Below are 27,898 nucleotides of genomic sequence, written 5' to 3' on the forward strand. Positions count from 1 at the left end.
CACTGAGGCTCAGGTTGGTCTCGCTGTGACCTTCGGCTCATCCAGAGTTTCTCATCTTCATCTTTAAAATAACGGATTCTTTGTGGGGTTCAGGTTAAGGTCAGCTGGCCAACCAATCAAACACAGTAATAAGCTTTTGGTTTAGTGTGTCTATGAGCAGCTCCTGAGTCCTGCTGGGAAAGGAAATCAGCATCTCCATGAAGCTTGTGAAGAGATAGAAACATGAAGAGCTCCGAAGTCTCCTGGTAGATGCTGCTGACTCTGGAACTGTTTAAAGCACAAACCTGCTGTCTTGATGTATGCTCAGTCATCCAGGTAAGTAAATCTCCAAAAGTTGAATCTGTTCATCTGGACGTAGCGTTTTGTGGGAGAAACATTTCGTCACTCATCCAAGTGACTTCTTCAGTCTCATCTGACTGCAGGTTTCCCCAAACCTTATAAACAGTACATTTGCATAATGACTGAAACCAGCCCACTGAAGGAACACTGGGCTGTGAGGTCAGTTCCTTAATCATAATTATGCAAATTCTCATGACCATTGATCAAAATTTGATCTGTTCAAATTTTCTGAGATGGCAGATACCAATAACAGGTCAAAGGTCAAGGTCATAACAAATATGAAAATCAGTGGAAACTTGATATTACCCACACTTTTTAATGGATCGTCTTCAAACTTCACAACAATACGCCAGGGCTCGGCCCACTGCTGACCCTGACCTTCATTGTTAGCACGCATGGTCAAAGTTGACCTTGTAAAAAATTTCAGTTAAACATACTGAGTAGTATATCTTATAGAAGGTCATGCGGAGAGCTGTATCACATATTACATGTTTTCATTATAATATGACATCACAATGACGCCACACAGGTACACAACATCAATCACACACTAAATGAAAACTTCTCACAGCTTATAGAAGCCAAAGACTTCAACCTACTGAGCTCCACTCATCTGGGTAAAGATAATAAAACACGCCATTTAGTATGTAATAAAGCTCAGAGGTCACTGACATTGACACTTGACCTTTGACCCTCTAACTGTGTAAAGATGTGTAATTGTGATGGGACACAGACTCAAACTTACTAGCACACGTTAAATGTAGAAGAACTTATGGATGAAGCTGATACTGTGGGATTTAAAACCTGGATTGACGAGACTGTCATTGGGTTGCTCTCGTCCACTGAAGCAAGAGAGCACTACTTCCTGAAGACAACTTCCCTTACAAAAGGACATTCTGCCTAGTTACCACTAGGTGGTAGTAACACTTCTACAATCAGTCCACTCTATGACACTTTCCTCACATGAAAATGCTTCTGCACCTGAAGGCCACAGGAGGGCGCACCTGTGATCAGGTGACCAGCTTCACAGCAGTGATGATGCTCATAGAATTCATCTCTGTCAGAATAGAAACGCTGAAGGAAACAAAGGAACATGAATGATAATTACTGAGATAAAAGCTTGTTAATGGTTGTGTCAGCATAGCACAGCAGCTCAGTGCCAACATGATTTTATAATCCCAGTGTGTGTGTAATTTTAAATTCAACCATCCATTACATGAAAAGATGATTTGGGGTTTTATACGTTTTGTATGTTTTGTATGTTATCAATGCTGCATTAACTGCGGGAGGGAAGCAGTGCAGACATCAGCCCAGCGGTCATCCATCAGGCTCATCGACCAATCACAGCTGACTAAAGCTCTGTCAGTGATGAAACTGAGAATGTATGAGAATAATAAGTGGATCAGATTATGGGTCCAGTTTATGATTTAGGTGATCTCTGAAATGTCAGCTGTGTTGTTTTGTGGCGCAAATACAACTCTGCACTCTCTGTGTATGACTCGTTTTATTTATGATGATGGGTCCTAAATCTGAGGTATTCCCACACAGCAGATGATGATGATGAAGCAACAGCTCTTCACCCTCACATCTGGATTTTGTGGTTGATCTGATTTTAACGTGCTGTCGCTCATAAAGATGTCACGCTGCAGCAGCTTTGTGAGTGATGCTCTCTCACAGCTGTTTCTGGGTTTAAGTTAGAGATTCATTTTAAAACTCCACACAGACACACGTGAACACTTCAGAGAACAAAGAGTCTCTCAGACCCCAGACTGGCCTTGAGCTCAGCACCAGGACTTGCCCACTCATCAGCTCAACACACCTGCACATTGGTACCACAGGTGTGATGGAGCTCAGGTCTCTAAATGTTTTAGAATAAAGAGTTCAGTGGGAAAAAAAAAATCAGACTAGATCGCTGATTCTTCCACTAAAACAGGACATGTATCTCCTGAGGACCTTCAGTCCACCACACTGAGACTCATCGTACACACACAGGTTCTGTTCCAGGAAGACGGTCTGAGTAAAACTCTGAGTTAGTTCATCAGATGAAGGACACTCTGGCTTTTCTGTTATAGACATATCTATAGGGACTAGGAAGAGAGAGCAGATTTCTCCTGTTTTGGCTTCCCTTCATTGGCTTCCTGTTAAATCCAGAATTGAATTCAAAATCCTGCTCCTCACATACAAGGTCTTAAATAATCAGGCCCCATCTTATCTTAATGACCTTGTAGTACCATATCACCCTATTAGAGCACTTCGCTCTCACTCTGCAGGCCTACTTGTTGTTCCTAGAGTATTTAAAAGTAGAATGGGAGGGAGAGCCTTCAGTTTTCAGGCCCCTCTTCTGTGGAACCAGCTTCCAGTTTGGATTTGGGAGACAGACACTATCTCTACTTTCAAGATTAGGCTTAAAACTTTCCTTTTTGCTAAAGCATATAGTTAGGGCTGGACCAGGTGACCAGGAGAGAGATAAGTTGGGGCAACATACGCACTTCCTGTGTGCTGTGATGAAGAAACAGCTCATGATGTTCCTCCTTCACCACTAAACAGCTCAACTGTGTCTCTGTGACCAACACGTTCTCACTCCCAACTCGTCAAATGTGTGACGCATGGTCAGGCTCCCTCTGCTTCACTTATCGACGCGCAGGGTACCCCCCTGGCGTCGAGAATTGACGTGCAGGGTCCTCCTATTGAATACTATACTGATCCCTAATCGTTGTTTATCTACGAAAAGAGATTTCCGCGCAAGAGCCTGTTGTTCGTATATTTATATATTTCCGAAATCACATTGTAGTGACGTATACTGAACACAATGCATTAAATAATATAAGCAACTACCTGAGAAACAGCAGATACAGCAGATAAATTAATTATAGGCCATTACTTTTGCATTTATGGAGGGAGAGGTGTATGCTGGGTAATGGCACAGCTAGCGACTGGGTGACTTTATTCACCCGCTTCGGCTGTTATCAGTCCATACAATGGGCGTTATTAGCAGAAATCAGTCCCATAGATATGGGCCATCCACCTGCTAGATTGTTCAGAAGGTTGTTCTCATCCATCCAGATGGAGGATCAGTAACAGGAGCGTGGGAAGACTCCAGAATCCACTCTGACTGGAATCCGGTGGATACAGCAGTGTTACAGGTAAGACCATTTAAACGGACAGCATTTATAGAATGACTATTAAAAGTCAGCGAGTGTCAATAATGTTAATGTGCTTATGTTAGTAATACAGCGAGTGCTAATATAACAGCTTTAAGATGCATTTGTAGATATTATTACGTGTTTTACCGTCTTTATGGTGCTAGCTTAAAGTTACGGTGTAAACGTTAGCTTATATTGTAGTAAAGCTGTTACTGTTTAAACGATGTTGGGACAGAAATATTAGCTTCTGTCATGACTGATGAAGTTACTAGTTAATAAAGTTTCCAGTAAAGTGATTAATCGCAGCCATAGATTGACAGTAAATATCTCGATTAGCTTCAATGCATCTGTAATAAATATGTGCAAGTTTCAGTGCTTCGTTTAAAATGTATGATACTTATACTGACCCAGGGTCAGTGTAAAATACAATCCTAGCTGTGTGAACAAAGCCTGGCTCCTTTAATCCTGCATGACAAACCTCAGGATGCAGGTTATTATTACTCTTTCCTGCTGGCACACCTGTCACACCTGAGAGTCAGCTAGAAACTTACAGTGACGTGGACATCATGCAAAGACTGCCAGACTCTGTAATACTGTAAATGATCAGTGACTCAGGTTAACACTAAACTTTAAACAGTACCTCTGTGTCTCTGTGTGTGCTGAACATCTAGAATCAGATTGAGTCAGGCTACATCAGCTGAATGTGTTATTTGTAAATATCAGTATTTTTTATTCAGCTGTGGGGATAATATGTAAGACTGCAGTGAAGCGATGTACCAGATTAATCCCTGGCCAAAGGCATCGTACTTACATCAGACTACTGATCCAGCCACATCAGCCTTTTGTGACGTCTGTTTAAAGTAGACTTAAAATGAACTGCAGGTTCCTGAGAGGTGGACTGTGAGCACAGAAACACATGTTCATACATACAGCTGCAGCAAGCTTACATTAATTTTAAATAGATTTGTTACTCTGATGTCTGTCTCTCTGTTAGTCCTCTGACAGACTGGTACCTGTCCAGGTGTGCTCTACCTGTGACTACTGGGACAGGCTCTAATAGAAAGTTTCTATTATTCTCATTTAAAGTATTTAAGTGCTTATGCATATGCTTAGTTGTGACACTCTTATAGACTGTTCAGTGAAAACTAGATGAACTTACTTCAGCATCAGCAGTTTGAGAAAACAACTCCCTTTACAGGTGCTGATAAGGCCAAGGGCACAAAACAGCATAACCATTGATCTGTTAGGTTTCATAGCGAGGCGCGTGAAGTGTGGTACGATCAGTTTGTAACTTCCTCCCTCTTCCTTGGAATACATAAAGGAGTAGGAGCACCACTTCTGTGGCAGAGCTGACATGACTGAACTGTGATGTTTGATGTGTGTTGGCTCTCCTGTGCGCAGTAATGAATAGCTTGATCACAGCTCTTTCTGTGTTGCAGACTTTACAAAATTCCATGATACCCCCCACCCTCCCACTGTGAACCTGAATTGAATATTCAGAAGACATTTGTTTAAATAGTTCTAGAAATCTGAGCTGTTGGTGTGGTAATAATATTAGAGCTGGCAATCTTTCTTACTGAATCTCTACTGTGAGTCATGTTACCTGAGATTAATTCTATGTTTACCTGACAGCCTGGACACATGTGCTGTGTGAAGGATGTAAATCAAATCAGATCTTAACTGCTTACATTTAAGGAGCCTGGTCATATTTAATTGTAATATGAACCAATGATTTTCTGATTGCTGATTCTAAGAGAGTCTTTGTGGAAATCCTGTTTGGCTTTTTGTCATTTTACTTCTCTTTTCCATTTTCCAGAACAGTTCGCCACAGTCGCTGTCCACATGGGTCAGTGGGACCAAGCAGCACTCTGCTAATGTGAGACTCTGATCAGCAACATCCAGCAAGACCCAGACAGCGTTTTCTATCTCCCAGCTGGAGTTTTTTGTTTGTCTGTGACTGGAGAGTCAGATTTTTGTTGAAGCTGGAGGAACAGAGAGGTAAGTCAGTTTGTAGAGATCCCTCCCACCCTGGCTTTTATGTGGCAGATTTCATATCTGAAACAGTAACATTTCAGTGACTGCTGCTTATACCACAGGTTAATACACGCTACTGATCCCTGATGGGAGAATCTTCACCTCTGCCAACAAAGAAGCCTGGTGGATGTTTGTTTGCAGTCTGATGATGGGACATCATGCTCTGCATCTTCAAAGTTTGTCTCTTGATTATTATTCATACACAGTAATGTGAAGCATGCTCATATCTAGTATAACTGGACCAACGTGGTGCTCTTCATTTATGGAGGCTGTTGAGTCTGAATGTTGGATGTTGTGTATCTCGTGTTCTCTGGGCTTTGTTGTCCTCAGTCTTTTTGCAGAATCAGAAAACAAAACCAGGAGGCGCGTAAATGTTTCTTCTCCAATTGGATGATGATAAGACCGTGAGGTCTGTCAGCGTGCTGAGGTCACAGAAACAAGAAAAGCAGCTTGACTTCAGAGTGTTGTTTACAGTTTTTTGTCATCATGATCTCCCCTGAAGTTTATCACTATTAGGCAAGCAGTAAGTCCACAATACTGTAATGATGATTCTGACTTTGGTCATGGTTGCATAATATTTTAATAATATACAATTATTTTTTGTAATTCATATTTTTTCTGTTAATCAAAAATTTACTTTGTGAAATTTGTATTTGAGAATGCAGAATGTGACAATATATTTGTTCAATATTTAATTTCTTTCAGTTGGAATTGTTAAATCAAAAATAAATAAAAATATATTCTAATTTAGCAAACTAATTTATCAAAAATATATATACATATATCTGTATTAGTTTTTATACATTAATTTGACACCTGTATTGAAAATACCATATTGTATTCATACAGAATCAGTTTGGTATCATTGTTTGTCTGATTGCTGAAACTAAGAGCTAGTTTTGATCTAAAGTATCCAAAGTTGAGCTCTAATGTTTCTTCACCCTTGTGTGTGTGATATGTGATTTCCTACATGCTGACAGAGCAGAGCGGCACTTTGTGCTCACAGATGGTGACGGTGTGGAGAGACGGTGGTGTTTCCTCAGAAGAACTAGCAGAGTCACCAAGGGCACGAGTCCATCTCACCACCTTGACTTGTTGATCAGTGGATACACTTGTCTCCCCTTTAAAGGAGATACTCTTAGAGAGAGACGATCCGAGTCATCCTTAAATGTTAGTGCTTTCAAATACACAAACATTTTTAAAGGACAAAAACGAACATCCCACTTTGACTGTAATACAAATAAATCTTTGCATGTGTGTTTTCAAACTCTCAGATGGGCAGGATATCACTATTAGACTGTCTAACCTGCCGGAGCAGCACTGAATGATCACCACACATGATCAGTTCCTACAACATTCAGCAGCTCTGCTTTTGGTAAGTAGAGTTACCTAACTACAGTAACTTTAAAAACATGATATCCATTTCTAACAGCCTGGTTACTTCCTGTCAGTTATTTTAGAAACCATGTGGTCACCTGACCTAACACTGTTTCTTCTTCTTCCCCTTAATGTTGAAGTGTCAAATGTCCAACAACTGGAGAGGAAACTACACCAGTGTACTGGGATGTTTCACCAACACGTGCCAGATGCTGTTCCTTCATGGTGACATCACCAGAGACGGCCCCGCCCACCTCATGACCTCGCCATTGATCATGATGATTTTAATGATGACAGCGAGCGGAACTAAGACTGTAAAAATCAGAATGTTTAGATGCTTTCTAATTATTAATGAATACTGAGAGCCTCTTTCTGTTTTGTCTGTTTGTTTGTTTTTACCTCATTTGTTACTAACAAAGTTCACCAAACTCACACAGTTTACATTCTGGATGTTTCCATCTTTACCAGCCACACTCTACCCGCAATTAAGAAAATAATCCTTAGAAATTGTCGTTTTTCTCTTTTGTAATTGATGATAATTCAGTGAATATACTGCGCTGCTTCCTTTTGTTTCGTCTCACATTGCTATAAGTTTTTCCAGTGTCCAGCTATTTTTTACTGCTGTTTGAATTCTCTGTATGTTTGACCCTGTAGACTGTTTGATGGACTGCTTGTCTTCCTGTTTGTAACCGCCGCCTGTTTTTGACTAAAGATTTGGATTTCTGACTTTAACACAGCCTCTGCGTGTCCTCCCTTTGTGTCCTCTTCCTCTGTGAATGTGTTGCATGTGTCACAGATTCATTTTATTAACAGCTTTCCCACAGTGAGTTGCATCAGCATTCATTCACAGCACATTTCAGAAGGATTCAGATTAATACAGTAATCTTACAGTCAGAATTATCCTGACAGACTGCCACTGTAAATTATCTTTCATCAGGTCAATTTTAAAGCTCAGTATTTCAAAGCAGGCGTTATGAAGAATCATACTGGCATTAGGACTAACAATATGTACTTACAAAGTCAAAGTTTTTTTAATTATGCTAGAATATTGGAAGACAATCAGCTTTTAGTGTTTTCTGCATATTAATTATACTGACACAGAGACGGTGACCGTAACTGTACAGAAGCACTAAACAACTGACAATCTAACAAACATTATTGGCCTGAGCCGTCATGCACAGTGAGTCTGATCCTGTGCTGTGAGAGTCTGACAAGCATGTTTCTGGTCAGTTTGGAAGAAATAATATCACAATGTTGATCTTTTTTTCAATATTCCTTCTCTTTTACAACATAAACTGTGATCAAAGCTACTTATGTTCACAGCATGTAATAATAGTGACAGTCCAGGGCATTGTGGTCTGTTGAGCTAGGGTTAGGGTTAGGGATTCAGACATATGTAATCAATCTCTTGCTGGATATAACAAACACCTAGGAATTCATATTATAATTTGATTTTCATGAAATATTCATATTCAGTATCAGTCATTTTATATTATAACCACGTATCCACCCAGGCTCATGGTGGGGCAGGGCTGGGATGCTTGAGTGAAAGGTAATGTACACGCTGACCAGGTATCCAGTCTGTCAGAGTTGTTTTCAATATTTGGTTTTAAAATATGAGTGAAATTTTTAAAACCAAAAAAAAGAAAAATTCCAGTCGGGGTTTAAGCCACGCCATAGCACAGAAACTGCATTATTGAGAGTCTTTAATGATCTTCTCTCAATTGCTGATTCAGGGCGCCCTGTGGTGTTAATTTTGCTTGATTTGTCCTCTGCTTTTGATTTGGTGGACCATAATGTCCTTTTAATGAGGCTTGAGCATCTGGTGGGAATCACAGGGAGTGCCCTTAGCTGGTTTAAATCCTATCTCTCAGAAAGGTCTTTTTCTGACACCATGGGTACCTATGCCTCCTCCATTGCCCCTGTTACCTCTGGTGTCCCCCAGGGGTCTGTGCTGGGTCCCATGCTGTTCTCTTTATATTTGTTACCCTTGGGCCGAATCTTTGATAAATACAATTTCTCTTTTCACTTTTATGCGGATGACATTCAAATCTATTTTGAACTAGCTGAGGATGTCACGTCGTCATTGCAACACTTCTCTGATTGTATGAATGAAGTTAAAAACTGGTTACTGAGCAATTCTCTTATTCTAAATGATAAGAAGACTGAAATTCTAATCTTTGATACTCCCTTCTCTCGGGCTGAATCAACTGGTATTTTTGGGCCCTTTGCTGACTCCCTTTCTGACACTGTGAGGGACCTGGGTGTTGTCTTGGATAGTTCCTTCAAGTTGGACAAACATGTGTCCTCCGTAGTTAAATCGAGTTTCAATCAACTACGTCTAATCTCTAAGGCCAAGCCCTACATACCACGTAAGGACCTGGAGAAACTTATCCATGCCTTTGTTACATCAAGGTTAGATTATTGTAATTCCCTTTATACTGGTCTCCATTCTGCCCTTATTCATAAACTGCAGCTTGTTCAAAATGCGGCTGCGCGTCTCTTAACTGGAACTGGCAGGTTTGAGTCTATTACTCCAGTTCTTTCCGACCTGCACTGGCTCCCTATCAAATTTCGTATTGATTTTAAAATTTTATTGCTCACTTTTAAAATCATAAACAACACCGCGCCCAGCTATCTTACGGATCTCCTCAGTTTTTATATCCCTGGGAGAGCGCTTAGATCAGCAGGCCAAATGCTCCTGGTGCGACCGAGATCTCGGCTCAAGACCAGAGGTGGCCGCGCATTCGCCGCTGTCGCACCCTACCTCTGGAATAACCTCCCCCTAGCTATTCGGGCGTCTGATTCAATTCAATCTTTTAAATCTCGATTAAAAACTTATTTGTTTAGCCTTGCCTTCCCCAGCTCTTAGAGCCCACATCCTTAGTGTATTGGAACTTATTTTTATTACTTGTTAATGATTATAATGTTTTAACCTTCAGCCTTTCGGGTTGTGCCTACTATGCCTGGTGTATTATTGGTTAGTTATGTCACCTGCCTGTTAGTATATTTTATGTGTATTTTGTATTTTATGTTTTATATTTGTATTATTATTGCTCTTAACTCATTCTGTGAAGCACTTTGGCATCCCTGTGGTTTTTAAATGTGCTATATAAATAAAATTGTATTGTATTGTATTGAAAACAAAAATCCAACTAGGATTCTTGCATATGATGGGTGAAGTCTGTCTTTGACTGTATTGTCCAGCTGATCCATCAAACCCCCAGCAGGTAAACCTTATCATGACATAACACAGTAACAATGTAAAAAATTAAACAGCAACAGTGTAAATTTAAAGTGCATTTTAAACTCCTCTTCAATAAATTATATGGATGTGCAGAGAGTCATTCAGGACTGTAAAACGTGAACTACAGAACCCAGAGTCTTCATCATTAAATCTCTGGTTGCTTCATTTTTCTATCCTATATCAGATACTTTAAAGGTTTTAGTAAAGTTGCATTCTCATGGTGAGGCAAAGTGCTTTATGTGTGTGCGTGCGTGTCATGAACGGCTGTAAAATTCCTTTAATTACAGAACAAAACGGGGTTTGAGTTCGAGTTACGGCAGACTGTCGCTACTTCTAAACGGAACGCAGCCTTCCTACGGCGGACAGCTAACAACAGGAATCGGACGCGCGGTCCACAATAGTCCACAGCAACCACCATAGCAACCGCCTAGCATGACTTTAAAAACATATTCTGTCTTCATAACTTTCAAAAACGTGAAATGATTTGTAAAGCATGAAAGTGTTACAGCTGCAGAGAGCTATGGCGGTATCTTTGGAAGCTGTTTACATACACTGTAAAAAAAAAACTGTAGATTTTACGGTAAAACGCTGGCAGCTGTGGTTGCCAGAAATCTACCGTAAAATTACGGGTGAAACATTTTCTTCTTTAACGGTAAGAAGGTATTGTTATTGTTGATTTTACGGTTAAAAATAGTGCTAGGGTCAATATTTTACCGTAGAAGAAAATGTTTTAACTTGAAGAAAAAATAATATTTTTCCCTAAAATTAACATGAAAATAACATATAAAATAAAGTTTGTGCCAGAAAACACATTTTTTCCCTGTAAAATTAACTATCAAAAAAATAATAAAATACAATTTTATTCTGTTAAAATTGTATTTTATTATGATACAGAACCGTTTTTAGACTAGAGTGCTTTTAAGTGTTCTACTCTGTAAGCTTATTACACAAACCATGATTTTATTCAAATTACTAAATGTAACACAAAAATGTCCACCTTAAATTTCCAAAAAAGTATTTTATTTAAAATCTTTGATGTTTTGAACATCAAACATTTACATTTTTACTCAACAAATCACAAATAAGTTATCTCCATGACAGTAACACTGAGGAATCACAGAATTCTTACAAGTTCTGTTCAAATTGTGCAAAACCAGTGCTGTAAGTTGAGCACACATTATATTTCACATTACCTTTAGCAGAAAATTCAGACACCTTTAAGTGTTTTTGGTGCTGTTCTCACTACATAAATGTCAGTACAGAATCTTGACTTTTCAAATTATCCAAATACAAATATAGAGAATGAAACATTTTTTTTCTATAATTGAAAGAAAATCTGAATTGAAGAAATTACAGGAACAAGTTTACACCCACATATTTTGCACACAGAACTGAGCAGTAAAGCTGAAAATGTACATCTTTAAACTGCATCAGGTAACAAACAAAAACTTTACACTTGTTTTGAGAACTTCAACTGCAAATTTTTGGATAACTACAAAATGCCAGCAATGTACATGCAGCATACTTTTACACTATTGGAATACAAATATCTTTAAAACTGGGAAAATTAAAATCCAAGAAACAAAATCGCAGGTTTACCACACTTTTACCAGATACATTTTTCATATATAAAACAGTGAATCAAAAGTAGAACATGTACTTTTAGAAATTTTGTCTAGTAAAACTTCACATTGTTAAAAACTTCCCACTCACAATCAGAATTGTAACAATGTTTCAAAAACAGAAAATCTGTAGAGTATGTAACATAGTATACCTTTATCACTTTGTCTCAAACAAGAGGGGTAGGACTAGATCCACTCATGGTCAGCAATGTCTGAGATGAGAGTGAGGACTCTGGGATTGACTGAGAACACTTTTTTCTTCTTTGATTCAACCTTGGTGCCTCTCTCAGGATTTATGGAAAAGAAACACCTTCATGAAAAAAAGGGCAAGAGAGATTGAGGAAATTAACAACCTGAGGTGAGATATCAAATGGCCAAGTTTGATAAGCACAAAAATAAATCCATAATAAAATAAATTTTACCGTTGAAGGAACTCCAGTGTTGATCGTAGTTCCACAGGGTAGTGTATGTTAAAGCAGTAGTACTGTAACTGCCAAACATTAGGCAGATAGCAGAGGCGAAGGTTGTGATGCGGTCGTTGACAATCTTCTTGTCAATGCTCAACATGAATGTTTCAGCAGCGAAGCAGGAGGAACCTGAGAATTAAAACAACAACAACAAATTAAAAACTTTAATAACAAGAGCTTTAATGTCAGTCATATATACAAATACAGAGATACTTGTTACATGGAGCATAGGATTAGTTATGTTACTAGCTGAACTTATATGGTTGTGTTATCCAGTGTATTAGTGTGGAAGCAACAGAACATGAAACTAAACAAGCCAAGAGTACAAGAACGTGGCAGTTACAACAGGAAAAAAAAAAAAAAAAAAAGTTGAATTTTGCTCTTTCGGCTTACCGCAAACAATGATGAAGGGCGTTGGTGGCACTTTCTCCATCTGAACATCTTCTGAAAGGGTTGTCATCTCAACGCAGTGGAACAGAAGCTCTCCCTTCTCGTCAAAATCATCTCAATGACTTCTTGCAAGCAACCACTGGACTGACCTCTGGTAGATGCTGGCAGAAGATGCTGTCCCTGTAGTTTAATGTAAAACATGCATACATTTCTGAGATACGGGTCACTGAAATTAGACCCATCCATACCAGGGTCTTCTGTATCTGATACACTGGCACCTTCCTGTATGGTGGCACTTGTAGATGGACTCTCTGACTGAGTATCTTTGTTTAAACCACAAATCACATTTTCCAAACGTTTGTGTTTTCTAGACATATGGGAGGTAAATGTAGATTTTACAGAGAACACACTTTGGCATCCTCTCACTGGACAAGTTACATGCCGTCCCTCTTCTATGTGTTCCTTTAAGTGAGCAATCAAAGCTTTAGTTCCCTCACATTGGCGTTCACAAAGTGAGACAGTGCAATTCAAACCCATTAAGGTAGCATTCTGAGAAACAGTTGCGGTACCAGTGTGGTGGCGGTAGAAGTGAGACTTTAAAGCAGCATATCCAGAAAACACCTGCTTACAACTTACTTCAACACATTTAAAAATACACCGGGGTTCATTACGATGCAGTCTGCAATGCAAAACATAAGCTTTCACGGACTGAACCGATTCTCCACATATGCTGCAAAAATACATAGTCAATATGACACAGCTGCGAGGCTAGCTAACTTAAAGCTTCAGTCGGATGTCAAACAAGGCGGGAAAATCCAGGAAGCATTTAGACAAAGCATTCAAATATAGCTATACTAATTGGACTGTTTCCATTAATACACCCGTCTCCAAAACACGTCTCAAAACGCACACTACTGGTTTTGCAAGGCTCTTTTCAGCCTAATGTAGCTAACGCTAATGCTAGAAATGAGCTAAAGCTAACGTAAATTTATCATTTGCGCCTTCACTGCCTGCAACACAATGCTGTCGATAAATAAACCAAGTTGGATTATTTTCTTACCGTAGTAACTGAAGACGAGCTGTGGCAGACGTTAAAATGAGAAACAAGTCCACGAAAATGAAGACAGCGTGCTGCCTTAGTCCAAAGCAAAACTTGTGTGGAGCTGTACAGACGTTGTCTGCGGTGGAGCCTGATGCAGTGCGCTGATTGGCCCGTTTGAAATCAGGCGCCTTGATGTGAAATGGTGCTCTAAACTTCAGGGGAAAACGCCTAGTTTTGGGAGGAGATGCTTTTAAAATCTTTTTTCTTCATATGATAATTAACTATGGATAAATAGAACAGACAACAGATTATTATTTTAACACTTTTGGGATTATATGAATTCACTCAATAATATAGTATGTCTATCATTAGCTGTAGGTCTCTCAAGTTGTTGTTGGCTTTTACATTTTAAGCTCATGGTTTATTGAGTTCAACAGAATGTAGATTTAACAGCTACATCCCATATTCTTTACAAAAACTACATCCAAAAATTGCCCTAATACATTTCTAGTATAAAGATCTTGGGACATACCTGTTATATTACAATTTGAGGAAGAATATGCTGTATTAAATGTGCTATGAATCAAGAATGGATTTAATGTAAAGTGCTTTGGGCTTCTTGAAAACCGCTATCTAATCCATTATTATTATTTTGTGAAATTAATGCAAAAATCACAAAGTCATATTACAGCATGTATCCATTACCAGCACAACCATGCTTACATTCAGCAATTAAAACCTGTATTTTTTTCAATAAATAAATGTAAAAAAAATTGTGTTTGCCTGTTCTAAACTTTATTGGAATCTTCCGTTAAAAAAACTATGCAAGAGTGATTTACAGTAGGTTTATGTATTTTTTTCAGAGAAAAAATGTACATATTACGGTTTTTCCACATTACTTTATTTACGGCAATTTCACATCAAATCAACAGTTTTAAACTGTTTTATAGTTAACAGGTTTTTCCTGTCGTATTTTTACTGTCTTTCACTGTTAAATATACGGATCTTTTTTACAGTGTAGCTAATATTATACGATGTAACCATGGAGACAGTCACGTGAGCTAGCGGTGCATGTTTACTACAGTGATTAAGGTGATTGTGTGCACAGCGTCCACACGCTGCAGAGGGTAAAGACATTACTTCGGTATTGTTTTCTATTTATATATGTTTGCCTTCTGTTGACCATCACCTCAGGTTCACCATTACAGTTTCAGCATACAAATGCACACTGTCTAAATGTGAACACATTCAAAAAAATCATGTCTCAGAAATAGGCACAGCTGTTCATGTTTGTCATTAAAGTTTTATTTGTAAGAGAATTGTGAACTTCAAATTGTTTATCAAGTCAAAGAACATTTGACAAGTCTGAGTCATTCCTTTGCCCTATGAGAGCTGGAATAAATATATATCCTGACAGTTACAGTTGAAACAGTAGAGACAGGTAGAAATGGGATCAGATTAATCTTTGCTTAGTCAGACACGTCCTGTGTTGGCCTTAACCCAAATTTCCCTCAGGGTCAACCTTCAGGATCAATAAAGTTTTATTGAATTGAATTGAATCATATTAAAAAACAAACAATAGCACGATTTTGCATCCACTTCCAAATTGTAGTAAAGCAGCCCAGTCTCATAAATAGGTAACAGAAATGTCTCTAATGTAGACGTGCACAGTGTAGTGTAAGCATTAAAAGACCATAAAGGAAACACAACTATTTATGTGAAACTAATTGTAATAAAAAATGAACAGGTGATTTACAGATTTATAAGAAAGAATCTGAAAACAACACTTTTTTGGTCTAAGTGGTCAAAGTAGAAAACAGAACTGATGTTCAAGAACAAACCGTAGCTGCACTGATATTACACATCTCCATTGTTGTGGTGAACAGATATGTTGCTTTTAAAACCACATGCAGTGTGTGACCATGACTGTCCACTGAGACCATGAACGCCACTGCGCTGAAGTCTTCTTCTTCTTGCCATCAAAATGGAAGCAGACAGAGCACGAGCTGCTTTGATCTACTGAAAGGAAAAAGAACATATGAGCTGAAACCATTAAGATAGAAACAATTGTTCAATGCAGTGTCTCAGGTAGCTTAGCCTGATACAACTGTTGGTACAAGCTCAGTACAGTTAACACAGTGTCAGGGAGCTCCAGTGTGGGAACTAGTGGCTTTAGGTTGATAGTCATTTAACTTTCATGCATTCATTCATTTAATTCAGGAGGAAGAAATGTCAGGTTGGTGCAGGCTGGTTACATGCATTTGGTCCCATGCTGTCTTTAAACAAATGACTTGGTTCACTTTATGGCTGGGCTGTATGTGGGGTTATATCATGTTATTTGGGCAGGAGTACCTGTCCCCTGTTAGGCTTAGAAAGTGTCTCCATAAGCAGAGCTTCTAACTCTTATAGCTTTTAGCACATCTGTAGCTGTGCAGGCTGACAGGTTTTTGATGGCTCTTTTTACCCCACACTGGTTGTGAGTGTGTAAATACCCCCACTAGTTCTTTTGGGTTGCAGTTAACTTGGGAGGAAGGGGTGGGTCTGCCAGGACTAGATGAATAAAAATGATCTGGGATACATAAATTTCATAATGCATGCATATATCTCTATCAATTAAACCTGGCCTGAGTGCTGCCATTTTTTACATTCAGTTATTTCTCTTAGAAATGTTGGATCTAAATAATGAATGTGTTACAGTTAAAGTGACACTGGTCAGTGTAAATGGCTCATTGGGACATAGAAACCTTTATATTAGATACCATCACCTGATATCGAGTGTCAAACAATATCAAAGCTGTAAAAGCTGTTTACAGTCAGAATTTATAAAAACTATGATTGTAAATAAATTCAAACAAGTGAGCTTTTCTCTTCGTGCTGAATATCAACACTGTGACTTCTCAGACTGTAAGATAGAATTTACTAAATGGTTGATATACATGAAAAATATGTCCATAATCACAAATGACCATGAGAGCCAGTAGAATTAATTCAACTGGACACTCAAAAGACGTCCTTAAATGCTCTTTAAGTGGCAGAACAAACAAACAAACAGTTAATCGCTTACTTGAGATGAAATCTGCTCAGCTACTTTGAAAACAGCTTCTAACTGGTTCCTCCTTTAACAGGATGACTGCTCAGGGGTAAGGCCATGATGCAGTCCAGCAACCTTTATGGTCCTGCTTTGATTCACCAGGAACTATTAGGGAAACCTTTCAGCGCCTCCTGTGAAAGACACAGGCATAAACACAAACATTTATTAACATGTTCCACAGTCTTCCAGTTTGATTTTCTCATCCTGTGGACAACAACGTACAGAGATGCAGGTTTATGTTAACTTTTGTAAGGTTTCTTTACTGAACATATCCAGCTGCAGCTCCACTGTGATCCTGAACTGGATAAGCACTTAAGAAAATATGACAATAAATGCACATACATCAGCTTACTATATTTATCCAAACAGACGGGACCAATAATACTTCACTGAGTTAGAGACTTTAACAGTCTCTTCTATGTAAGAATGTCTCGTGATAGACCTGCAAACTTGACAACAAAGGTTTTTCAGACTACATGTAGCTGTCCTCTATGTCAGCTCACACATTTACATTCATGTCACACTTATTTCTGCTTTCTCATTTTTATCATTATTACTTACATTCTGATTGGATACCTTGAGTTTGTAAAAGATCAGATTACATAATTGGGATACAATTCAATAAAATTCATGTATCCAATTCACGGTTGCGGGAGGATGAAGCCTATCCCAGCTGATACAGGACAAAGACAGGCTGCTAGTTATCGCAGGGCTAACACAATACGTGTAACAGAAAATCCACTTAAATGTTTGATATTTCTAATAATAATCATAATTATGGCTATTATTTGAAATATTATTTAAAGGTTTCTCTATAAATACATTCGAATTTTTTTATAACCCCTAGAATATAAACCTGAGCTGTTTCAGATTCTGACCTCTGACCTCAGTGACCAGGCTGTGTCCTCACTGCAGCTCCCTCTTGAAAGTACGTCTGCTTCTTGTCTTCCCCCAGTGATGACCGCCGTACCTGAGGAACAAAACAGGACAAACACTTGCCTTCATTTAAGAAGTACATTCATACAGAGATAATCTATGGAAACACACTAGTTCACCCTTTGGGAGGAATCAGCTCCTGTGAAACATTTCTGTAAATCAACATTGTGGAGAATGAAATGAGTTCTTCAGGTGACTCAGCAGTCCCACACTGACAAATGAAACTTCTGTGGAAGAAGAATCAGGATGTTTTTGATTTCCAATCAGGTTAAACTATTAAGGATGAAGTAGGAGTCCTCATCTTTGCTCTTCTGAAATCTTTGTTAAACAACAACAAACATAAATTAGTAACAAAAATACAGCTGAGTAGAGGCTTTACAAATCACCAGCAGCCATAAATTAATTAATTAATAAATAAATGTAAATTTTAATCGTCAAATGTTTCTGAGCCATCTTCAACCTGCTTTTAACACATTAAAGTCCCACAGTCAATGCAGCCTGACTTAATCCTAAATGTTCAGCACACACAGAGACACAGAGGGACTGTTTAAAGTTTAGTGTTAACCTGAGTCACTGATCATTTACAGTATTACAGAGTCTGACAGTCTTTGCATGATGTCCACGTCACTGTAAGTTTCTAGCTGACTCTCAGGTGTGACAGGTGTGCCAGCAGGAAAGAGTAATAATAACCTGCATCCTGAGGTTTGTCATGCAGGATTAAAGGAGCCAGGCTTTGTTCACACAGCTAGGATTGTATTTTACACTGACCCTGGGTCAGTATAAGTATCATACAGTTTAAACGAAGCACTGAAACTTGCACATATTTATTACAGATGCATTGAAGCTAATCGAGATATTTACTGTTAATCTGTGGCTGCAATTAATCACTTTACTGGAAACTTTATTAACTAGTAACTTCATCAGTCATGACAGAAGCTAATATTTCTGTCCCAACATCGTTTAAACAGTAACAGCTTTACTACAATATAAGCTAACGTTTACACCGTAACTTTAAGCTAGCACCATAAAGACGGTAAAACACGTAATAATATCTACAAATGCATGAGCCATTCTTCTTTCAAGCTCAGAAATGTTGGATGTGAGCTTTTTGTGCAGTTTCTATTTTATATCAAGAGAATAGTTTATTTTAATAATTTATTATAATAATTTATTTTTTCAAACTACAGCAGTTAGTCTTCTCATTTCCCAAAGGAAAAAAAACTTATTCTGATGACTGGTCCAGTGAACATTGTCTGTGCTGATGTTAAGAGGATGTTTGGAGCTCCGCCTTTCACCTGACTTTTCACACCATGTGCCATCTTCTGTAACTGTAGATACCGGTCTGATACTTCCTGGCTGAGCTGCTGTAATTACTAAATGTTTAAACTCTAAAATAATTTCACTTGCCACATAGCACGCAGGTCTGGCCCGGATCTGGTGTCAAGCTGGCACTGCTGGCTGATGTCTGGCAAGTCATCCAGATATGGGCCAGGCCTGACATAGATGGCACTGTTTATGACACTGCCAGAGGCATGCCGCATCTGGCTCGATTATGGTTTGGTTTATGTGGCCCAGGCTCATAGAAAACAAGTCTGGCCCAGATCCAGCATCAGGCTGGCACTTCTGACTGACTGGTGTCATGGCAGGGTGTATGTCAGCCAGATGTGGGCCAGGTCTGACAATGATGGCACTGTTTATGTTCCTATTTTACTTAGAAGACCCTAGAGGTGGATGTTTTAGACCAATTTTGGTCTTGTCTTGGTCTCGCTGTCTTGGTCTTGCTTTCTCAGATCGACATAGTGTTCGGGAGATTTGGAGTCAACCATCGGTGGAGCGGGGGGGGTGGCTTACTGGGCTTAAGCCCGGGGTCTTTTGGAGTGTAATTTGCTTCATAGTTAGACGCCTGACTGACAACTGTATAAAACAAAAACTACACACAATATTCGAAGCACATAGCGCACAGTCGTAAATTCTCCCTAATTTTGGTATGATCCGAGCTCAGGCACTAGGCGACTGAGCACAGCACCCATGTGAGCGAGGGGGGAGAAGCTGCTGCCTACGAGTTTGCTGCAGACAGAGGAGAACTTAAGTTTGACCAGGTACCAAAGCAAATCATTTGTACTGAACTAATAATGTAAATATGACGGTGAATCACAAAAGATTGATATCAAACTGATCTCTTGACCCATATTACGTTAATTGCTCTTCGAGTGAATCAACAAATGGCGAAATGAAAAGCCGAACAACAACAATGCTGTTTTTTTAGAGAGTCTTAGCTTACATGTGTTTATTTCATATTTTCAGTTGTTACCCTCTGATGTACACAACAATGGACATAAGGAGCTTCTTTCAAAGAAAAAACTCTGGTAGATGTTATTTTATATATTATGCTTTGTATGTTGTTCAGTATATTTCTATGCAAAAACAAGATGAACTTCAATAAACATAAACAGTATATTCACAGTTGAAACCAGATATTTACATACACTTTAAGGAGAAAACATAAAAACTTTTTTTTACTGTTAAACATCAATTTAGAGTAAACCTGTTTTGTTTTGGATAAATAAATATTGAAATATCTTTTGAATTAGTTAAATGTCAGAATAAAGAGAGACAGAGCTGTCTGTTTTTATCACCTTTATCAAATGTAGGAGTACATACACTAAGTTTATTGTTAATTAATAAGAAACCTCCAGAAGATTCTGTAGGAATGTTTAGTTTGTTTCAGAGTTTAGAAATGTGTTAAGATAGAATGTAGAATTATGGTAGAGACACTGACACTGCCCTGGATATAAATAAAGGCCTGAGTGTGTCATGAACTTAGGAGTAGATCTTAGGAGACCCTCCCCAGTTGAACTGTGAGACAAAGAGCAGTTTATCCTGAGTGGAAATTCCCCAGAGGATACCTGTGTGGGGGTCTCAACATTTAACTTGGTAACTGTGGTCTGGAGGGGAGATGGTATTTATGGCCCCTAGGAAGAGACACACACCCACAGTGTTTTAACTGATACACTCACACATCCACATGCACACTCACTCACATGCACTCACATACCAGGTATGCACACACAGTCACTCACGAGCACTCACATAGACACGCGGGTACACACACACAGGCACTCACGTGCTCGTGCACATAGACACAGACACAGAGTTTGCAGCACACATGGGGATTTATGATGGGGTCGCTCCTATAAAGCTGGGTGGAACTAACAAAGGGGTGAAGATTGTTTCAGAGGGACACCGGCCTCGTCTTCCCTTCTAGAAGTGCATGCTTAAATGAAGATGAATAGAGATGAATAAAGATTTTGTAAAAATGACTACTGGGTCCGGTGCCGTTTTCTGGATGCTTCGGCGAATCAAAGAACCGGGGCGAAACTGATTTCGCAACAATTCCATCCTGGGCTTAAGAAGCTTCTGATAGGTTAGTAGAGTCCATGTGAGTAAACACCTGTGGATGCATATAAGGCACCCTGTCAATAGAATGTAATGTCAGTATAATCTTTTAATTGTATAAGTTTACTTATGTTAGAATGCTGCATGTAATCATTTGTGTTTAGAAGTATGTAGAGTGTCTCATCCTAGAAGGTTTGTGTGCATTCCAGAGTGTTCTGGCATTCACCCCCACACGGGAAAGGTTGTAACTTCTTTTATTGTTTTACGGTAGGATAAACGTAGCTATGTCAGTTTTAGTCTAAGTGCCTTTTTTACATATAGATGAACTGTTGGATTTTCCAGACCAGCAGGTTTAGGGAAGTCGTTTATGGGGTCACACACACACACACACACACACACACACCTAAACATCCACATTCCAATGTAAGGAACAAACACCCACTGATGTATAAATAAAGAACAGGGCAGTCTCAGAGCTGCGAGTCTCAGAGCCTGCACTTCTGTGCGAGTTCTGTGGCTGCCCTTGCTTGCGATTGTGGCAGGATGAATGTTATCCCTCGGTCCAACCCACTTTCAGCCTGGCGCATTAGGGGGCGCTAGTATAAATAGTGGCCATTTGAGTGTCCCTGGATCGCTTACCTGTGATCTCCTTTTTGGTCACCTGACTTCCTGTTGGTGTTGCTGAGATTAGTTGTGGGTTACTCTTCTGAAGCCTCCATCGCAGCTGGTAGGTGGTTACTCATTGTAGTGTGTGTATATTACCTTATTTGGTGGTAAACGGCTATTGTTTGTAGGTCGTAGCTGTAGAAGCCTCCTCCGAGCCATTCTGCTCACGTTTTATGACACGGCTTACTTGGTACGTAATCAACTTTTGTTACGCTCTCTGCCTTCTATTGTTCTTTTATAGTAATTATTTATTATCCTTTGCAGGAAGTGTGGGCCTTAGTTTTGCGCCAAGCTACGCGAACTGAAGTACTGCTGCTTTGCTTGCTGTGCTTTTACCGTCTGTTCCCGTTGCGAGATTTCTTTTCCTGCTGCTGCCAGCTTTTACTGTGGACGTCGGCGTGGACAGCAGCTATATGCATGCCGGTTATGGGAGTCAGCTGGCGTGCATATTGACCGTTAACTTGTAGTCGTGCAGACGGCAAGTTGGAGCAATACGGCGATTCCGTTTGCTCCATATTTTAGAGTTTTATCCAGATTGTATGTTGTTTTCCTGTTGTTTGATTTGTAGTTTGGGTTTTTGTTACGCCACTGGTGGGAGGCCCTTTTTCTAGCTGTAGATCACCAGTGTGGTCCTGCAGTTGGGTTATCCCCCAGCGCTACACATTAGTTTGTTGTGATATATTAAAATTTTCTTTGTTTCTTTTATTCAGATGCGGAGCGCCGACGTGGAGGAGACTAGGGTGCCTTGGTGGTGGGATCCTTTGCGTGTACACACCTGCCTTGTTTAGTTTATTAGTGTGAGTGTGTGATAGTGTGCTGCACTTGTGTCTTGGTGTGTTTTCTTTTTTTTGTGTGTGTGGCATCCCTGCCCCTCCACTGGTAAGCCTCAGCTCTGAATACCTTTTTAAGCATATTTGTACATGAATATTTATGATTGTGCTTTTATACGGTGTTTTAAATAATTATTAATAAATTGTCAACTTGTTTATCATTGAACCTCGTCTCTGTACTGAGTATAGCGAACCTAAGTGCCTTTTTGGTGATTAGTGTTACCTCCAGTATTCTCTGGGTGAAATTCCCAGGGTGGCGTTGTCTTTTTAAAACTGAAGAGTATTTACTTTATTTCCACCTCGTGCTGCCACACAAGTAACTAACTGCAGTGTGTGTTTCTCCTCTCTGATTCTCAACTGAAGAAGTGTCTTAGAATAATTCTCGTGACCCCCCCCCCCCCAAAAAAAAAAACACAGAGCCTGTTTCTTTGAAATGGGAAAATCAAGAGATGTCAACCAAAACACCAGGAAAGAATCGTGGAGCTCCATAAGTGTTGCTCAATTTTGAATACAATTTGGGTCCATTTGCAATTAAGAAATACAAACAATTTCTCTCTTTACTCTTATATTCAACATATGTTTTTTATATTCATCAATCTAAAAAAATCAACATTTAGTCTGATTTGATGTTTGACAATTAAAAAAGTGTTTTTGTTTTTATCTGAAGAGTGTGTAAATATCTGGTTTCAACTCTATTTCAGGATGTTGGTGTTTGGCTTGATTGTCAGCACACTTGGCCACCAGTGTGTCTGCAACTGGCCTTTGCCAGTTGCAGACTGGCAGGTTTGCCCATGTGTGGGCAAACCTGATCTGGGCCACCAAATTCGTTGTGGTATGTGGGCCATGTGTAAACTGACCTCAGGAAATCACATGATAGAGTGGGGCTAGGTTTCACAATGAGCTCACCTGAAACCTTGGCTGATTGTGACCCACATCTATTTTCACACCTTGGCTCATGTGATTAGGTAGAGGATCAATAGGGGTCCATGCCCCTCTTGGGGGTACAGTCCCATAGGGCTTAAATCGGGCACTCTCACCATTTGACCCAAGAACTGAAGAAGCTGCTTGGATGAAACGCCTTAAAGGAACTTAAAGAAGTCCAGACGCTCTTTCCAAGCTCCTTAGACAACATTTAGAATTAAAAAAAATTCACAAACCAACGTGTTTCAGTGGTACGACCCTGTTACAGTACTAGCCTTGTGCTCACTGAGCTCTTTAGAAAGATCCATTCTTTCATTGATGTTTCTAAAAGCAGTCTGCATGGGAGCTGCTGGATTTTATACACCTGCGGTCATAAGATTAATAACACCTGATTTCAGTGATTATTAGCTCTGGCCCACGATTTTTGGTATATTCTAATGAATACAATCTATACTTGATGCAGTTAAGTCTGATAGTCTATTTCCAATGTAAATGTGTTTTTTTTCCTCTGCGAGTGTGTTGAAGCTCAGATCATGATTCAATGAGTAGATAAACATTTGACTCACCGAGGAGCAGAGAGGCAGACGGGGTCTTCATGGTGTTTGAATGTTTGAAGTCTGAGCAGCGTAGATGTCTTCAGCTTCACAACTTCCCTGTTAACACTTTCACTGCCTGAGCAAACGCTCCACTAATGAGGAGCACACCCACACAGCGCCTGGTTGAGTTTCGATGACTTTTTGCCTTAATAAATGAAATTCTCACTTTAAAAATTGCATTGGTTATTTACTCAGGTTGTATTTGTCTAATATGATATTTGTGCCTTGGTTATAGGAAACAGGACGTCCCTTAGAGAACTGTGTGGTTAGCATGTAGCTGTGCTATAGAGAAGAAGCATGAGTCTTTGCAGATCAAAGGAGAGCCATTAGTTTTTATTATTTAACTTTTGATGCCACAGGTAGTCCTGCTGAGACTCAGTGTATCATTTTTAAAACAGACCTGGTTCAGCTGAATGCTGGTGCTGTAGTTTGAGTGCAGCTGTAGCATCTCTCATTGGCTCGTGACCACAGGTGGAGGTGGAGACACAGACTGACTGGCAGATTGATTACGTTGCTTTCACACTCTCTCATTACTTAAGTTTAATACGACAATTTTAAAATAGCTCATTATCTGCTGTTTCCAAAAGTGTTCTACATTTTACACCTAAAAACATGGCTTAGAAGATCTTTAATCATAAATTCCAATCTTATGCCTTCTCACCCACCTCTAGTCACTTCATACCCCCAGAGCCCACATTTGACCTTTTATGGGCCCAGAATAATGGTTTGACTTTTATGAAACATTTCTAGTAGGAATTGTGATTAATGGGATTCAGGTTGGTTGATGTATTCAACCGCAGCACCAGTATCAGATGTTTAAAAGCTTTTCTTTGAAGGTCAAAAAGACAGGTGAAACTGTCCAAACTACAAACTAACGAAGAAGTTCCAGACACAGATGCAGAGATGATCCTCTCTCATCAGGCCGTGTAACAACATGTTTGCAGGCTGTGATCGATGGTTCAGTTCAGCTTAACGTGGGCGTTTCATTAAAGACAAAGACAACAGAAGAAGATTTGAAGGGCAAACAGAGAAGAACAAAGACAGCAGCACAGAGCTGAACTGATCTTATCACAACTGTCACGTACTGTGTGACAACAGCTCATCTCACCGAGGCGTGTTTCATAACGTGCGCTTAAACGTGCATGTTAATGATGCTTCAGCCTCAGCAGAAGGCAAGGCAAGTTTATTTATATAGCACAATTCAACACAAGGTGATTCAAAGTGCTTTACAGAGACATTAAAAACAAAATAGATAAAAAGCATGATTTAAAATTGATTAAGACAAGCAAACAAACAAACAAACAAACAAAACAGTATATAAAATCAAAACAGTAGATAAAATCAGAACAGTAGATAGAATCAGTAGTTAAAATGTAAGTTTTGGAATTTAAGCTTAAAAGTGTGGATTTGGTGCTTTATTCAAAAGCAGCTGAGAATAGGTGAGTCTTCAACCTGGATTTAAATAAACTGAATGTTTCAGCTGATCTGAGGCTTTCTGGGAGTTTGTTCCAGATATGAGGAGCATAAAAGCTGAATGCAGCTTCTCCGTGTCTGGTTCTGACTCTGGGGACTGATAACAGACCGGATCCAGATGACCTGAGAGATCTGGAAGGTTCATACTGGGTCAGGAGGTCACTGATGTATTTTGGTCCTAAACCATTCAGAGCTTTATAGACTAGCATCAGAACTTTAAAGTCTATCCTCTGACGGACAGGCAGCCAGTGTAAAGACCTCAGAGCTGGACTGATGTGGTCCACTTTTTTGGTCTTAGTGAGGACTCGAGCAGCAGAGTTCTGAATGAGCTGTAGTTGTCTGACTGATTTTTTAGGTAGACCTGTAAAGATGCTGTTACAGTAATCAAGCCTACTAAAGATGAATGCATGGACTAGTTTTTCCAGGTCCTGTTGAGACATCAGATCTTTTATCCTTGAAATATTCTTGAGGTGATAGTAAGCTGATTTTGTTATTGTCTTAATGTGTTTTTCTAAGTTTAGGTCTGCATCCATCACTACACCCAAATTTCTTGCCTGGTTTGTGGTTTTTAGGTGTATAGATTGAAGTTCTCTGGTGACCTGTAATCGTTTTTCTTTGGCTCCAAAGACTATTACTTCAGTTTTGTTTTTGTTTAGCTGGAGAAAATTGTGGCACAGCCAGTCATTAATTTCCTCAATGCATTTACCAAGAGCCTGTACAGGGCCTCGGTCTCCTGGTGACATTGTGATATATATTTGTGTGTCATCTGCATAGCTATGATAGTTTATTTTGTTGTTCTTTATAATCTGTGCCAGTGGGAGCATGTAAATGTTGAACAGAAGGGGTCCCAAGATGGAACCTTGGGGAACTCCGCATGTGATACTTGTCTGCTCAGATGTGAAGTTACCTATTGATACAAAGTATTTCCTGTTTTCTAAGTATGTTTTGAACCAGTTTAGTACAGTTCCTGAAAGACCTGCCCAGTTCTCCAGTCGTTTGAGTAATATGTTGTGGTCAACTGTGTCAAATGCTGCACTGAGATCCAGTAAAACTAAGACTGACATTTTTCCACTGTCTGTATTCAGACATATGTCATTAAACACTTTGGTCAGAGCGGTTTCAGTGCTGTGGTTCTGTCTAAAACCTGACTGGAAGGCATCATAGCAGTTATTCTGTGTTAAGAAGTAATTGAGCTGTTGAGAAACTGCTTTTTCAATGATCTTACTTAAAAATGGGAGATTTGAGATCGGCCTGTAGTTATTCATTTGTGTCTTGTCAAGATTGTCCTTTTTCAGTATAGGTTTTATTACAGCAGTTTTTAGTGATTCTGGAAACACACCTGATATTAAAGAAAAGTTGACGATCTGTAACAGGTCTGACTCCAAAGTCTTTGAGACCTTTTTGAAAAAACTAGTTGGCAGGACATCTAAACAGCAAGAGGAGGAGTTCAGTTGACCTAAGATGTCCTCCAGGTCTTTGCTGTTAATAGGGTGAAACTGGTTCATGGTATTTAAACAGTACATATCCTGGATCTGCTGTTGATGTACCAATTGCTTGTCTAATCTTTTGGATTTTTTCTGTGAAGAATTTGGCAAAGTCATTGCAGGCCATGGTCGAATGAAGTTCAGCTGCCACTGACACAGGAGGGTTTGTTAGCCTGTCAACTGTAGAAAATAAGACCCGAGCGTTATGACTGTTTTTAGTGATGATGTCAGAGAAGTAGGACCTCCTTGCACTCCTCAGTTGTAAATTATAATTGTGAAGTTTCTCTTTATAGATGTCATAATGAACCTGGAGGTTTGTTTTTCTCCATCTGCGCTCAGCTTTCCTACACTCTCTTTTTTCATTTTTCACCAGTGTGGAGTTTCTCCATGGAGACTTTTTCCTTCCAGAGATAACCTTCACCTTAATGGGAGCAATAGTGTCCATTACATTTAACATTTTAGCATTGAAGCTGGTGACGAGCTCATTGACTGAACCTCTGGACAGGTCAGGTGTTAATGGGAAGACCTGGTTAAAGATCTCACTACTGTTTTCAGTTATACACCGTTTTGTGATCACTGCTGTTGATATATTTGTGTGGGCTGAGATTTTACTTTCAAAGAAAACACAGTAATGATCAGACAGGCCCACATCAGACACAGTAACATTTGAAATGCTCAGGCCCTTGGAGATCAGTAGGTCAAGAGTGTGTCCTCTATTATGTGTGGCCTCTGTTACATGCTGAGTCAGCCCGAAGTTGCCCAGAGTGTTACTCAGGTCTTTAGTCCCTTTGTCCTGAGGGTTGTCCACATGGATGTTAAAATCCCCAACAATAATTACACAGTC

General features: G+C 39.4%; 4 long non-coding RNA genes across 7 annotated transcripts; 2 read left to right on the top strand and 2 right to left on the bottom strand.

Annotated features, from left to right (window-relative positions):
* Nucleotides 1-3,417: 3,417 nt before the first annotated feature.
* LOC109202373 (uncharacterized) lies at nucleotides 3,418-7,606 on the top strand. 3 transcript variants are annotated; one of them, XR_003219181.1, is made up of 7 exons: nucleotides 3,418-3,482; nucleotides 5,299-5,480; nucleotides 5,579-5,692; nucleotides 5,847-6,039; nucleotides 6,497-6,686; nucleotides 6,791-6,891; nucleotides 7,034-7,606. It is a non-coding gene; the product is annotated as an uncharacterized LOC109202373 (long non-coding RNA). The 3 variants fall into 3 exon arrangements; XR_002062299.2 differs by having other exon boundaries at nucleotides 5,579-6,039; XR_003219180.1 differs by having other exon boundaries at nucleotides 5,579-6,039; nucleotides 6,523-6,686.
* Nucleotides 7,607-11,043: 3,437 nt separating this feature from the next.
* On the bottom strand, nucleotides 11,044-14,675 carry LOC112846285 (uncharacterized). Its single transcript, XR_003219182.1, has 4 exons — nucleotides 13,680-14,675; nucleotides 12,623-12,799; nucleotides 12,185-12,358; nucleotides 11,044-12,072 (listed from the first exon to the last, which is right to left on the bottom strand). It is a non-coding gene; the product is annotated as an uncharacterized LOC112846285 (long non-coding RNA).
* A 290-nt stretch (nucleotides 14,676-14,965) lies between these two features.
* Nucleotides 14,966-17,714, bottom strand: LOC109202577 (uncharacterized). 2 transcript variants are annotated; one of them, XR_003219189.1, is made up of 3 exons: nucleotides 17,631-17,714; nucleotides 16,726-16,883; nucleotides 14,966-15,677 (listed from the first exon to the last, which is right to left on the bottom strand). It is a non-coding gene; the product is annotated as an uncharacterized LOC109202577 (long non-coding RNA). The 2 variants fall into 2 exon arrangements; XR_002062511.2 differs by having other exon boundaries at nucleotides 14,966-15,680.
* A 3,907-nt stretch (nucleotides 17,715-21,621) lies between these two features.
* Nucleotides 21,622-22,548, top strand: LOC109202578 (uncharacterized). The gene is made up of 3 exons (XR_003219192.1): nucleotides 21,622-21,811; nucleotides 21,879-21,940; nucleotides 22,461-22,548. It is a non-coding gene; the product is annotated as an uncharacterized LOC109202578 (long non-coding RNA).
* Nucleotides 22,549-27,898: the final 5,350 nt, after the last annotated feature.

The sequence above is a fragment of the Oreochromis niloticus genome, linkage group LG3 (assembly GCF_001858045.2).
Source record: "Oreochromis niloticus isolate F11D_XX linkage group LG3, O_niloticus_UMD_NMBU, whole genome shotgun sequence".
Classification (NCBI taxonomy): domain Eukaryota; kingdom Metazoa; phylum Chordata; class Actinopteri; order Cichliformes; family Cichlidae; genus Oreochromis; species Oreochromis niloticus.